Source organism: Schistocerca serialis, chromosome 2 (assembly GCF_023864345.2).
Source record: "Schistocerca serialis cubense isolate TAMUIC-IGC-003099 chromosome 2, iqSchSeri2.2, whole genome shotgun sequence".
Taxonomy (NCBI): Eukaryota; Metazoa; Arthropoda; class Insecta; order Orthoptera; family Acrididae; genus Schistocerca; species Schistocerca serialis.
This window is the reverse complement of record NC_064639.1, coordinates 570,616,621-570,630,352: the sequence shown is the minus strand read 5'-3', so window position 1 is coordinate 570,630,352 and position 13,732 is coordinate 570,616,621.

The following is a 13,732-nucleotide window of genomic DNA, read 5'->3' as shown; positions in this document are numbered from 1 at the left end:
ACTAAACTTCTGAGGTCATCAGTCCCCTAGAACTAAGAAATACTTAAACCTAACTAACCTAAGGACTTCACACACATCCATGCCCGAGGCAAGATTCAGATCTGCGACCGTAGCGGTCGCCAAGGATAACATTGGAGGATATACATGAATGCATTCAGTTCAAAGAGAATCTCCATGTTTCCAAAAATAAAAACAAAAATAAAATGAAAACAGAAAAAACTGATCGTGCTGCCGAACGTATTAAACATAAACTTGATAAACAGGACTGATACTTGAGCAAACTGTGAAATTATCGCAGTGGCCAGAGAAGAGGAATGACTTGTGTAACTAAGAGTTGTATATGGCAGGTGAATATGTAGTCTGACTAGCAGTATGCAGAAATACACTCTTAATGCACGCAAGGTGAACATTTGAGACGTAACACCCCGGACGCGAGGTTCAACACCTGAAAAGTATTCTGAGGACCAATGGGTTCTATGCCAGTAGCATAAGAAACTTCACGAAATCTAGCACTCGGTGAAGTGAGACATCAGAAGAAGAAATGTCGGTTACGGCCGTTCTGCCATACATCCCCAGGACGATGGACAGAATCGGTCGGATACTGCGCAAACACAGTATAAGATTGTTCAACCAAGGAAATCAAAGAGCATCGCGCAAGGAGAGGCCAGTACGTTGGGATCACGCATTTACTTTAAACTTTGTACACCTTTAGTAGGCCATTAAAATAACGTAATGGCAAGTAGTAAGATGCACTTCTCTGGTAATTCCGAGAAAATCGCAAGAGAAGTCTTACGCGTCTGGTATGTGCTTTACCTGTGAGGAGAGAGCATACCGTAGAGTTCATGGTAGTGAAGTGATAAGCGTTCACGCTTTGCATGAGAGTCGTGGACGAGGCAACAGATCGAATTCTGCCAACACTTATTTTTCTCATCACTGGTCACATTATTTAATTTATATGAAATTTCAGAGGTAATGTAATGAAAAAAACTCATGCATTTTCATTCACTTGTAGTGAATTTCATATGTTATTTGACTATTTACAATTTTTTATTAAATTTTCAAGGACGAGGAACAGGCTTGGAAAACCCCAAGTCAAAACTCGATAAATAACGATGCGAATGACGTTATTCACAATCAGTTACATAGTAAGTCGCATTGTACCATACCACAAGAGCAATGTACAATTCTCGTCTGATGTGCTCTCGATATCATACGTTGCAGGATGGTATTTGTCATACAGACGAGGAAAACATAAATTGAAACGGCATTTACTACATTGAATAACTGCTGTTTTCCCGCATTTACAGGGAATGTTCAGAGTTTCTAAGGGAAAACACACTTCCTTGATATTTTGAAACATTTCTTTCTTCCAGTAGTTTGGATGCAAACCACGCATTACGCAACATTTCGGCAAATGTTGTGCTGACAATTAGTGATGTACAATGGAATGGATTTTAATAGCATCTTCACGACAAGCCACTTCTCGTAGCTGTCAATCAGAAATGAACAGTTCTGATGGCGCTTGATAAAGTCTTTTACTTATCGATAGAAATAAACGTTGCGTAGTTGGTAAATCGGGACACATTAACTACGCAAGTAATCAGTAAAGATGGCATCGTATAAATCAAGATTCGTTTGACCCCCTCCCCCACCCCAAGAATCTATTATTAGGAGGAGAGATTCCTTTCTCACGCAAGGAAGAATGACGCTGGTTAAAAACGAACTGTTGACCTGTGTGGTAAGTTTTCCAAATTTCGAACAATTTACAGCGTTATTTCGAAAGTCTGTCGTCAATTTCTCAACAATTTCTTGAACTTTTGGGCCAAACATTCCTGTGGCCTCTTGCAAACACAAAAAAACTTGTGGTAATAACTCACAAGCCATCATTATAGCGTGTTCCGTAACCTTGTTCATATCGCGCGGTTTAACAAACACAATTTTTGAATTTCTTTCAGCGTGTTTGCCGTCTTAAGTTGACTGGTACTAGAAACCTGTCTGGTCTATGTTAACCACAATCTTTTTGTCGAAATTAAGGATTGTCTGCAGTTGAAACTTTCTCGTGGGCTCCAGAGTTTCTTCCGAACTTACAGATTCCCTTTACTCACGAATGTCGTGATCTTACTCTACCGAATTCTGTGCCGTTGTCTGAATTTTTAGACCACGATAGTGATGCTTTGAAGATGAAGTCCTCAGACTGAAATTTTCCTGTAGCAACCAAAGCCCGCTGCTGTAAAATCCTTGTTGTTACATGAAACGTAAAAACAAAGTTGCATATCATTGTCATAATCTGTTGTTAAAACTCAGTTGCTGTAGATAAAAAAATGAGATGAAAAGTTCACACAAAATGTAACTTACTTGCTGATGATTTTTGCGAACCTCCGCGAAGCAGTCATTGGTCCTCTAACCAATCATTGAATATTTATCAATCGCTGATCCTGCACTTTTTATGTTTCTTTCCCATCTCTTCAAATGTTCCTTTCTTTTTAAACTTCGAGACCCTTTCCTCTGGAGAGTTTGGAGATTCCACGTGTTGTCTACTTTTTCCAGTGTTACTACTTTTATTTTTGCCTCTATCTGAATGTATTTGGTTTTTGTGTTCTTTTAGGCTAGTTAAAAAATCCTCATTGTCCGAAATAACGTCATCTTCACCAAATAGGCCTTCTTCCTCTACTTCGTCGGAATGAATTAGGTCCTCGTCAGTAATAAGTCTCTTACCTCCTAACATTTCGACAATAGAATCGTAAAGTACTTCCCCAATCGCCATTGAATCTGCAGGTATCGTCAGTGATTGCTCTGTATCAGTAAGGTCCGCTTCTTGAAGAAGACTTTCACAGTACACGAACCCATCTTTTAACAGACGTTTTGCAGCTGCATTATGAATGGAATCGTCATGACGTTCATTATCGGCAGCAGGTATTCGAAGAACAGCGAGTCACTTTTATTTTTGTAGTGCAAGTGTAAATTATGTGATATTCAAAAAATCTTCACCTACACTATTCTTCTTGCTCCATTAGCAACGTCTCACCCCTACAAAGGTTAACTGCCAAATGAGGCGTGCCTCTGTGTCTGCAGCTCGAAGCGTCGAGGGGCAAAGTAGTTCCGGGTACCTTACTAGATTGTATACATAAGAGATTTCACGACAGGTACACATTTTCAGGATAACTCAATGCGTTTCTTCCTATACTTATCGATAGTAATAAATATTTTTGTATGTTGGGCTCCATAAGGTTCCCTTTCTGTGCAGCGACGGTGGAATACAAAATTATAAAGATTGTAGCAACCAGTTGCGGAAACATAATTTATTTATCTTGTTGCAAATCGATTTTGACTGATATCAGTCATCACCGGTGCTGAAACAAATACAAGAAACAGAGCATAAACAACAACTGCTTTAACAAACGAAAAATTGACAATTAAACATAGTTACATCAATTGCAACATATAAAGATGTCTGAAACTAAAATTCAAAGTCATAACATACCATTTTTCCAACCGATACTTGTCATAAGTAGAAGTACTGTTCTTGACATGTTTCTATCTTGAAGTGACACATCGTAGGTCAACACTACAACAAGACAACATGAGGTGGTGCCACGTTGCAGAAAGCGCCCTCTATGTAAAATACAAAAGTAATGTAAAATACAAGCAATAAGGAATACATCACATTACAAAAAAAATTATACAGTGATGGTAATTGATAATACCAATTTAAATAATTACAACAAGTGAAAATGTTTGAACATTGTTTGTCAGATGATAATAACTAATTACATATATACGTGAAAACTACGATCATCAAAACTGTGAGAAGAGATAAACTCGTTAAAAACATGATTACATTCACACAAATTTAGGAAATGAAACTTATTTGTCTTAATGACGAAACCGAATAGTGGTTTCAATGGTCATCTGCCGTCCTATAAGCGAACTACAAGTGCATCCAGAGGCACATTTATGTTACTTCCAATAGATGACGCTATGTTACTGAATGCACAAAGCCAAAGTTGACAGAGTTCAGGTAAAAATTACAGTACGAGATAAACAATCGTATTACTTAAATAATGCGATTAACAAAGTGTTGCACATATAAAGAACCATATATGTGAGGATAACGACTTTAGATGTACTATGCGAACTACAACCGCATGAACAAATGTACCATACGCCCTTATATTTGTCATGAGTATGGTGGTAACCGTCCTCTCCCCAGGGCCCCCTTTTTCCTCACCCCTCCTTCTCCCAGAGCGGATTTTCCTCCTTCCCTCCCTGAGTCCCTGCACCCCCCTCGGCGCGTCCCCCACCTCATCCCCCTTTCTCTCCCCTCCTCCTTTCTCTCCCCTCCTCCTTTCCTCCTTCCCCTTCTTCCCATTTCCCTTGGCCTCCTCCCCCCCCATGCAGATCCTCCCAGGTTTTAATTCGGTAACAGTGTGCTACGTTAGTGTTGTGTTTCGGTGCCGTTCTACAGTGTCATCTCGTGACGTCGGTTTTAATTGTGTGCTCTACCTGTTTCTTGTCCATGACAGATCCTCGCTACGCCGCCCATCATATGGCTGTTTTACTTGTTCTACGGACTTCTATGCTCCGGCCGTACTTTGCCTGGTGCCTTTTAATGTAATTTGTGGTTTTTTTGTGTAACATACTTTTTTAGATTTTTATCTCCGATTTACAGTACCACTTTGTATGTCTTATTTACTTCTGTTCCGCCTTTTTTGTTTCTATAGTCAGCCATGTTATCTCCTTTATATTATTTTTAAATGTCTTCCTATCTATTTATGTCTCTTGGCTGAAGAGCAAAGACTGCCATATCACTGCCGCCACCGACGATAAAATAGGTGCTCAAAAGTCAATCACAAAACAACAAGAGCAGCACGCTCAAAATATGTAAAACCAACTCTTAAAACCGAAAACCATTTACCATTTAACAACCACTTTTTGAATCAGAATGGCTCAGTTTAGGTGCGAAAATTGGCAATTGCATCAGATTCCACAAAATACATATTTTATTTAAAAGTTAATACATATAAGGAGATACAAAACCATTTATAAAACCAAAAGTGAAAATTGTAGAATAAACAGAGGTCACTCGATGTAAGGTGACATAAACAAACATCAGGAAGAGAACAACACAACATACTGTATTATATCTTTTTTTGTGGCAGTTTACTTACACAGCGTCACCGGTTCAGATCTGGTCCAACTGTCTCGGTGGACAAGTGAGAGGGGACTCAAAGCAACAGCTGAATAGCAGCCGAGCATAGCACATCGAAGGTGTGGCGGTGGAACTTTAAGTTCCGTGCCACCCTCTAATTGTGGAAGAACAGAGGAGGGGTGCAGTAATGCGCCAACTCTATGGTCAAAAAGAAGAAGAAGTGCCTGGATGAGAACAGGCCACTGCTAGTGACTATACGAAAACGGAAAAAAAACATGGTCGTATTGGGCCTATCGTCAGTCATAGTCCGAATCCGAGTCCTCCACAATGGTGAGAAGAATGGGGTGTTGGTACCAGCAATGTCGAACTGTGGTGCCGATGGTTTGGAGCGCTGCGACCATTTGTCTCCTCATGCAGAGTGAAAATCATGGTGAGCGGAGGGGCGTGAATACTCCACCTGAGAACTTAATTCTGTAGGCGCTGGAGCGTTAGCATCCGGGACTTACTAATCGTGGCCCACGCAGAGGAACCATATGTTAGTGAGGGTAGGACAACGGAGTGATACAGCCAGAGCTTGGTGTCCAAATTCACGGCCTTTATCGACTTTAACCCTTTGTGGGTGACGTATTCGGCGTGGCGGTGGAAGAAAAGTTTCTTATCCAACCAGACCCTGAGATACTTGGTAGCTTGGGCCCACGGTACCCAGACGCCCCCGATTGAGATGTTGTTGTGGAGTATAGGGTGCCGTTTAGTGAAACACACAGCCGACATTGAGGACCATTTTATTGGAGTGACACCAGGTGACTGTTGTGTCCACTTACCTTTGGAGGCGAGCAATGAGGTGATCAGGATTGTGGTCGGGAGTATAAAGTGCCGTGTCATCAGCGTATTGCGCCAAATGGCAGTGACGGAGGACAGGCATGTCATTGACATAGATATTAAAGAAAAGAGGGGACAGCACACAGCCCTGAGGGTACCCATTGACATGTGGCGTACACTGGAGCACTTTCCTCGCTGAGCAGCGAGGAAGGTCCTCTGGTGAAGGAAATTATCCACGATCTTAACACAGATGTCAGGGATGGGCGTTTGCGTCAGCATCTGATACACTAGGTTGTCCTGCCAAATCTTATCATAAGCATTCTGCACATCCAAGAAGACCGCTGCCGTCAAAATGCTGGAATTAAAACCCTTGCTGATGTGCTCTGTGATCCAGAGAACTTGCAGATCAGTGGACGGGTGTGAAGTAAACCCAAACTGTTCAGGACGGATTGTACCGGCTGCTGCCAGAAGCTGGGAAATGCGGTGGAGTATGAGAGACTCCAGGACCTTTGCAATGATGTTCAAAAGGCTGATGGGCCTGTTGTTGGTAGGTACCATAGGGTCTTTAGAAGGCTTTGGGATCGCAATAAGCTTTGCCTGCTTCCACTGTGGAGGGAAGAGGCCACTCTGAAGACAACAGTTCAATATCTTGCTGAAAAGGACTATGGGCTTTCGCGGTAGGCGACAGAGATATTCGTTGACTATCCCATCCAGGCCAGGGGCCGAATTACCTCGTTTCATCTGGAGGATTCAGACCACTTCTGATGTGGACATAAGGCGAGGGGCTATAAGTGGTGGTCTGTGCTGGAAGGCAGCTACAGCCCTCAGGATATCTTGGTCATCCTGGAGTTCATCCAGCATGGGGTCCAGGACGAGCAGCTGGGTTTGAGCCTCAAAGGCGTCAATCAGAGTTTCCACCACACAGAGGCTATCATACATGAGACTAGCGGCCATCTGGATGGGGTGGTGTGTCTGCAAGGTGATACAATGCAGGGCTCAGACGACAGCCCAGTCTGATTTATGCTGGAGGAGAAAGGTGGGACGGCCGGAGTGGCCGAGCAGTTCTAGGCACTACAGTCTGGAACCGCGCGACCGCTACGGCCGCTGGTTCGAATCCCGCCTCGGTCATGGATGTCTGTTATGTCCTTAGGGTAGTTAGGCTTAAGTAGTTCTAAGTTCTAGGGGACTGATGACCTCGGAAGTTAAGTCCCATAGTGCTCAGAGCCATTTGAACCATTTGAGAAAGGTGGGCACTGTTCCGACTTCCAATCCGCTAAGCAGCGACCGAACTCCTGGTGGAGCTGCTTCATGCGACACTTGTCCCTAGGGTCAAGGTATTGCTTCCATCAGCGGTGGCAGCGGTTCTTTTGGATTTTCAGTTCATGTAAAAGTGGAGGTAAATCATCCAGCAGCGCTAGTGCCCTAGGAACATGGGAAGTAGAGACTTTTACCGCTCGCTGGATTTTCGTGGTGAGTTAGTCAACTGCACATATAAGCTTGGCAGTGGTCGTCAGGTCTAAGTCCAGCTGGGTGTTGTTGAGGATCCTTGCAAAGTTGGCCCAATCAGTACCCATAACAGTAGAATGGACGTAAAAGGACAATACAACATCGGTAAGATGTAGAAGGATCAGGTCATGGTCAGAAGTTAGGTCATGTACTGTTTTCAAAGAAAACTGTGCAGCAACGTATTTAAAAATGGCCACATTCAAAACATACTGTTGGCAGTTGGAGCGGACTGGTATGTGCATAGGAGTGTGTGGCCCATAGATAGACAGTGCCAAGGTATCTTCCAGCTAAAGGTGGAGGAGACCTTTGGGATTGGCGACACGAGAGTGCCACGCTGGATGTTTGGCATTGTGATCAGCCCCAATGATAAGCTTGTCAAATGACGACATCTTGCGGAGGTCGGCTTCAAGGAGTGGTTGGTTGGGGTTCAAATAAGCTGCAGCAAATGTGATGGCCCCAAGGCAGGTGGAGACAGTGACAGCTGTGGCCTCTATTCAGTCCAGTGGCTCAAGAGCCTCTTGGTTGTGGAAAAACGCCCTGCAGAGGAACAGGGCTGTGCCTCCACCATGGCAATTGAGCTGGTCAGTCCGATAGCACACCTTGCTGCGTAGGCGAAACTCGTCGGTCGGCTTAAGGTGTGTTTAGGTAACAAGGAGAATGTACAAATGGTAGTCATGTATGAAGGTGTTGAGTTCAGTCTTCATCCGTATGATACCTTTGGTATTAAGGATGCAGATGAATAGATCCCTAGGGGGATGGTGGTCGTGTAGTGGGTGAACCGTCATTATAATAAGATCCGGCTGAGCCCTTCAACCAGGGCGATGATCTCTATGAGCCCATCCTCCGACCGATGGATTTTTTGAGCCATATCACGAATAATCGCCCTGACTTTGTGAAAAAGGAGAGTACCTGCAGGATTTCTTGCATGTTGTCCCAAAAGGATGTATCTGCCTCCTCAGCTGGGGGTATTTCTCAGTTGGGTTGCTGGACCATGCAACGAGCAGGCACAGGAGTTGGCGCTGGCGGAGGAGATACCACCTCGAAAGGTTGAGCCACTTAAATAGGTGGGTGTGAGGATACAGCAGCTGTTCGTTTAGTTTGGTGATCGATAGCGGCCGCCACAGGAAATGGATGAGGAGCAGGAGATCGAGCCACGTCAGCAAAGGCGCGCATGTGGGATGGAGCCAAAGGGAGTTCCTGTGGTGCAATTGCAGAAAGAGGCAGAACATCCCCCATCAGAGGAACCTCAGTTTGGTCATGGACAAGGGGGAAGTGGTTGAGATCTCGTGTGGGTGGAGGTGGCCGATTCGACCGAGGTTGCTTCCTGGGAGGGCAGGAAGACTTAAGCACCTTTTAATACGCAGGGAAGCCCTTCCAGGAGGCCATGTGATGGCGGTCATGAGAAGTGCCCTGACATCTGGCACAGGTGGGCTTTTCCGAGGCTGGGAAGGTGTACATCTCTGACGCATGTGAACCTGCACACTTGACACACTGCAATGGTAAGAAACAGTAATTAGCAGTGTGGCGCAAGCACTGGCACCTACTGCAAATGGAGGGCCCAGCGTGGCCTTCATAGGACTCAATTCACACTTTAGTGCTCAGAAGATACCGGATTTGGTAGATCCTTTCAATATCATCCCTACTAGAGAGGGAGACCACATGGGTGGGCAATGTGATTAACCTGTGGGTCTTAGGGTCCCTCTTGCTGTAGTGATGGACCAAAGGGTCCGTGAAGTTGAGATGGAGCAGTTCGCTCCTGACATCCACTTCTGTAACTTCAGGTAGCAAGTCTTTAATGATAATTTTTGTCTTTCTGTCACCAGAAATTTGGTGAGTGTAGTAGGGCATTTCCCGCGATTTGATGCAGTCAAGGACAGCAAGGTAATCGTCTTTCCTGTCAACGAGATACTGGACATGGTCCTTCTGAAAGACAGCCCACAACTGCTCACCGATGAGGTGTTGTAGTTCAGCGTTCAGCTTTAGGTAATTCTTTGGATGGTATACCAGAATTTGAGGGATTTTTTCCTTCTTCGGTTGTGCAGACGGTGGATCCTGAGAAGCGGGGCCAGGAGATGGACCCACGTCCATGATATCATCGGGCGCAGCTTCCCCTTGAGAGGGCGCGGCAGATGTAGAACCACTCCCACCATGACGAGCGCATTTGGAGTTTCTGTGACGGCGCGGACCGACAGTTGTGAAGTCTTCAGAAGGCCAATCTGTCCCGGTAGACGCAGCAGCACTCGGTGGGGCGGCAAATTGGTGGAGCGTTGGTGGGGCTGATGGCGCAGCCTTAGAGGGGAGATCAGCAGCGGGACCCATGTCCTTGGCCAAAGCAGGTGCGGCTTCCTCTGGAAGGGTGGCATCTGAGCCGGAGACATCGCCGCTGCTACGAGCATGTGCGGACGAGCGGCAGGATGTACGGTGACTGCGTGTTCGGACAGGGGTAGCGGCCTCAGAAGGCCCATTCGGGCGGTGAGAGGAAACGGACGAAGCAACCCGAAGAGGAGCATCCAGGTGGAGGTGAGGTACAGCAGGTGACTGATTCGACAGGGAAGGGCAGCCGTCGGGTGAGAGGTCAATTACAAGGCGACCGGGTGAATTGTCAGACGACAACGAGGATGAGCGGTCCCGCATACGGGGGTGCGAGAGAGGCACACTTCGATCGGTGTCAGTGCCGGTGGTGAGCGGAGATTTTTGGCGGTCCTTAGCCCGTTGGGAGATGGCAGTATGGGCGCCACCGGCAGCACGCTGCTCGATAGTCATCGCAGCGCCACGCGGGGCGGCGGACGAGTAGCCTTGCCGCAGCCTCGAGGGCCGGCCGGTATCCACAAGAAACCCTGCTTCTAACGGCGTAGCCGGGGTAGCATCTACTACGACGCCGAAAAAGACGCACACCAAAAATAACGCCTAAGAAGGCAGTCACAAATCACGTCGTCTGAAACGATAACACAACGCTGTAGAGAATACTCGTGAACGTTACGAAAAATCTACGCGCACAATCGCAAGAAAACGTACAGTAACACTACGGGACTCCAACCCGTTCATGTTTATATCGTTCCAATGTGAACAAATATGAACAATCTTGTGATCACAGAACATCTGCTCAATGCAGCAACCTTACATTCTAATGGCCAAAAATATTCGTTGAAACAACGATTAGCTACGTAAGTTTGCCCGAAAAATATGAAGGCCGCCATATATCGATTAAGGTGATACTGATAACGACATGTCAACCATTAGAAAATGGAAAAGAAGTAACGACATAATCTGTTAATCTAGTCCTTCAGCGAACTAGATCGAACCACTGACCCCATCGACAGGGAGAAAGCATAGTTATTGATGAGCACACATCATTTCCATAACGACATATGGCGCTGAAAGGTAGTAGAACCATCAAGTATGCTGTGTATTTTTTACCTAGCTAAATGGATGAAAAGCTATTATTTTTCATTGCTGGTAGAATGGGTAAAATCATGCTCGATTACATACGCTCGATAAGCGGCAAAACACCAGTACTTATGAAAAAACTGCGTAAAAGAACCCGCGATATACGGAGTAAATGTCAAGGTTAAACGGTAGTAGGATGTCATAAATGTCATTCATATTGCAAACCCGCATCCTCGCATACACGTTCGTCTCACGCTCCTGGAACGCTAATCACTTCACCACCATAAGCTCCAACATCTGATACCTGCGCACAGGTACAAAAGCACCTACTGGACGCGTAAACCTTCTATTGTGATTTTCTCGGATTTGCCAGCGTAGTGCACTTTACTACTTGCAAATTACGTCGTGTTGATGGCCTAATAAAGATGTATAAAGATCGAAGTAAATCTGTGATCGCAGCGTAGTGGCCTCCCCTTGTCAGATTGGTAAACGACAAATCGGCCCCTGCTCGCGGTGTTGGGAGTGCATCGCATACCCAGCGCACCTACGTAGAAAAGTCTGTGTGGGATTCACTGGACGTTCCATCGACATCAGGAGCAGCATACGTAAGCGGCATTCGGATTTGGACAGGTAGAGGAATCGACCGTGACGGAGCACGCGTTCTGTAAGACTGTACCTCTTATAAGATTCCCCAACACGGATGTTATCGGGATGAAGGAGAGTTACAACACCTGGTTCTTCACGGAAGCTACAAAAATTTACAAACATGACAATAGTTTCAGTAAGAAAGAAGAAGATCTCAGGGTAAACGGATCCTGTATTCCCGTGCTACAGTGAACGGCCGTTGCAGGTTGCAAAGGAAGAACCACAGTGGTAACAATCAGGGAAAAGCCTTCACACGTTGGTGCAACACTTGCGTAAGTAGGGATACCAGAAAGTATATTACACTTGTCTTCCCACGCCAAGACGCATTGTGAAAACTGAGTACATGTAAAACGTCTAAACTGCACCCACATTCAAATGGCTCTAAGCACTTATGGGCCTTAACATCTGAGGTCATCAGTCCCCTAGACTTTGAACTACTTAAACCTAACCTAAGGACATCACACACATCCATGCTCGCGGCAGGATTCGAACCTGCGACCGTAGCAGCAGCGCGTTACCGGACTGAAGCGCCTAGAACCGCTCGGCCACATCGGACGGCCGTAGTGAAATGGTGCCAACAATTTGATCAACGCTGCAAAGATGTGGATGACGGTGGTCGTTCAGATCTTACACCATGCGACTTCTATTTTTTCGGCAAGGTGAAAGAACATGTGGTGGGAGATTTTACAACGATGAGGACGTTAATACAGGACTTCTCTAATGGCTTCGTAACTAAAGAGCGGATTTCTATCGTCGAAGAATCGAACGATTGGCAGAACGTTGTGATTGGGTGTCCACGTTTCAAAATGTATTTGTATCACTTTGAAACGTAAGGCAGCATTCAGTGTATGTTAATTAGCCTGCCATGATGGCGTGTAGATTCCTGTTTACGTCCCCTTGCATAATCTCCAGCCACAGGTTCGACAGCAGCCCGCCGGCAATAAGTGAAGCTTTGGCAATGCCAGTCTCTCTTGCCGGCGAAGTGTCAAAAAAATTGCTAAACAAACGGCAGCTGGAGATCCCGAGACAGCAAGCGACAGGTAATATCTAAACAATTCCCTACGAAAGCCTCACGAATGGTGTACAAAGAGCATAATAGAATAAAATAACACGTTAATTGCGAAGAATCTTGGCCAAAACGAGTGTATATGGCGTAATGGACACAAACTTTCTTATGTGTTGTTAGCTAAAGCTGTCAAAGTAACCAATAAATTTTATACCGTACGTATTCCGTGGAGGTGAAACATAGGTTTATTACAAAATATTCTTCACTCGTTACAGCTAAAACTACGTCTACACAGATACTCCGCAAGCCACCGTAAGGTGCGTGGCGGAGGGTACCCTGTACCATTACTAGTCATTTCCTTTCCTGTTCCACTCGCAAACAGAGCGAGGAGAAAACGACTGCCTCTATGCCTCCGTGTGTGAACTGATCACTAATCTAATCTTAGTGGTCCTGACGCGCAATGTGTGTTGGCGGCAGTAGAATCGTTCTGCGGTCAGCTTCAGATGCTGGTTGCCTAAATGTTCTTAATAGTGTCTCTCAAAAAGAACGTCGCCTTTGCTTCGGGCATTCCCATTTGCGTTCCCGAACCATCCCCGTAACACTTCCGTGTTGTTCGAACCTCCTGGTAACAAATCTAGCAGACCGCCTCTTAATTGCTTCGATGTCTTATTTTCGTTACTGACTGTCGTTACTGATGTAGTCACCACACAGAAAGCTTTACTGCTATCGTGGGAAGGCGTTGGTATAGTCGTGAACTTGAATGCGCGGTTTAACGATTTCTCTTTCCTGAACACATTTTCCTCTTCCACGTATTGCTGAACAGTCACTGTAGCTACACTGGCGTTAATGGTAACAGCTGAATTTGTAAAAACTGACTCGTTATCATTTCAAACTAGTTCAGAACTGAACCGTCACGCCACAGCCCCACGGGCAGGCGCGGCAGTTCATTTGTACGGCTCTTGTCCTCTGCAGCGGTTAAGGCACGGAAACAGATAGCGCCGCGGCAGCAGGCAAAAGCCGCGTTCAGGCCACTTGCCATAGCGTCCGAAAGCCCCCATTAAGCGCTATGGGCTATGGAAGTGCTGCTGATTTGCCGTACGGAGGAATACTATCGATTCCACCAAACTCCGACACGAACCATATGCGGGAAGGAAACCTTGGCGAGTCACTAACGACTCCGCAAAGAATAGGGTATTGGAGGGATACGAAAACTACCGAGT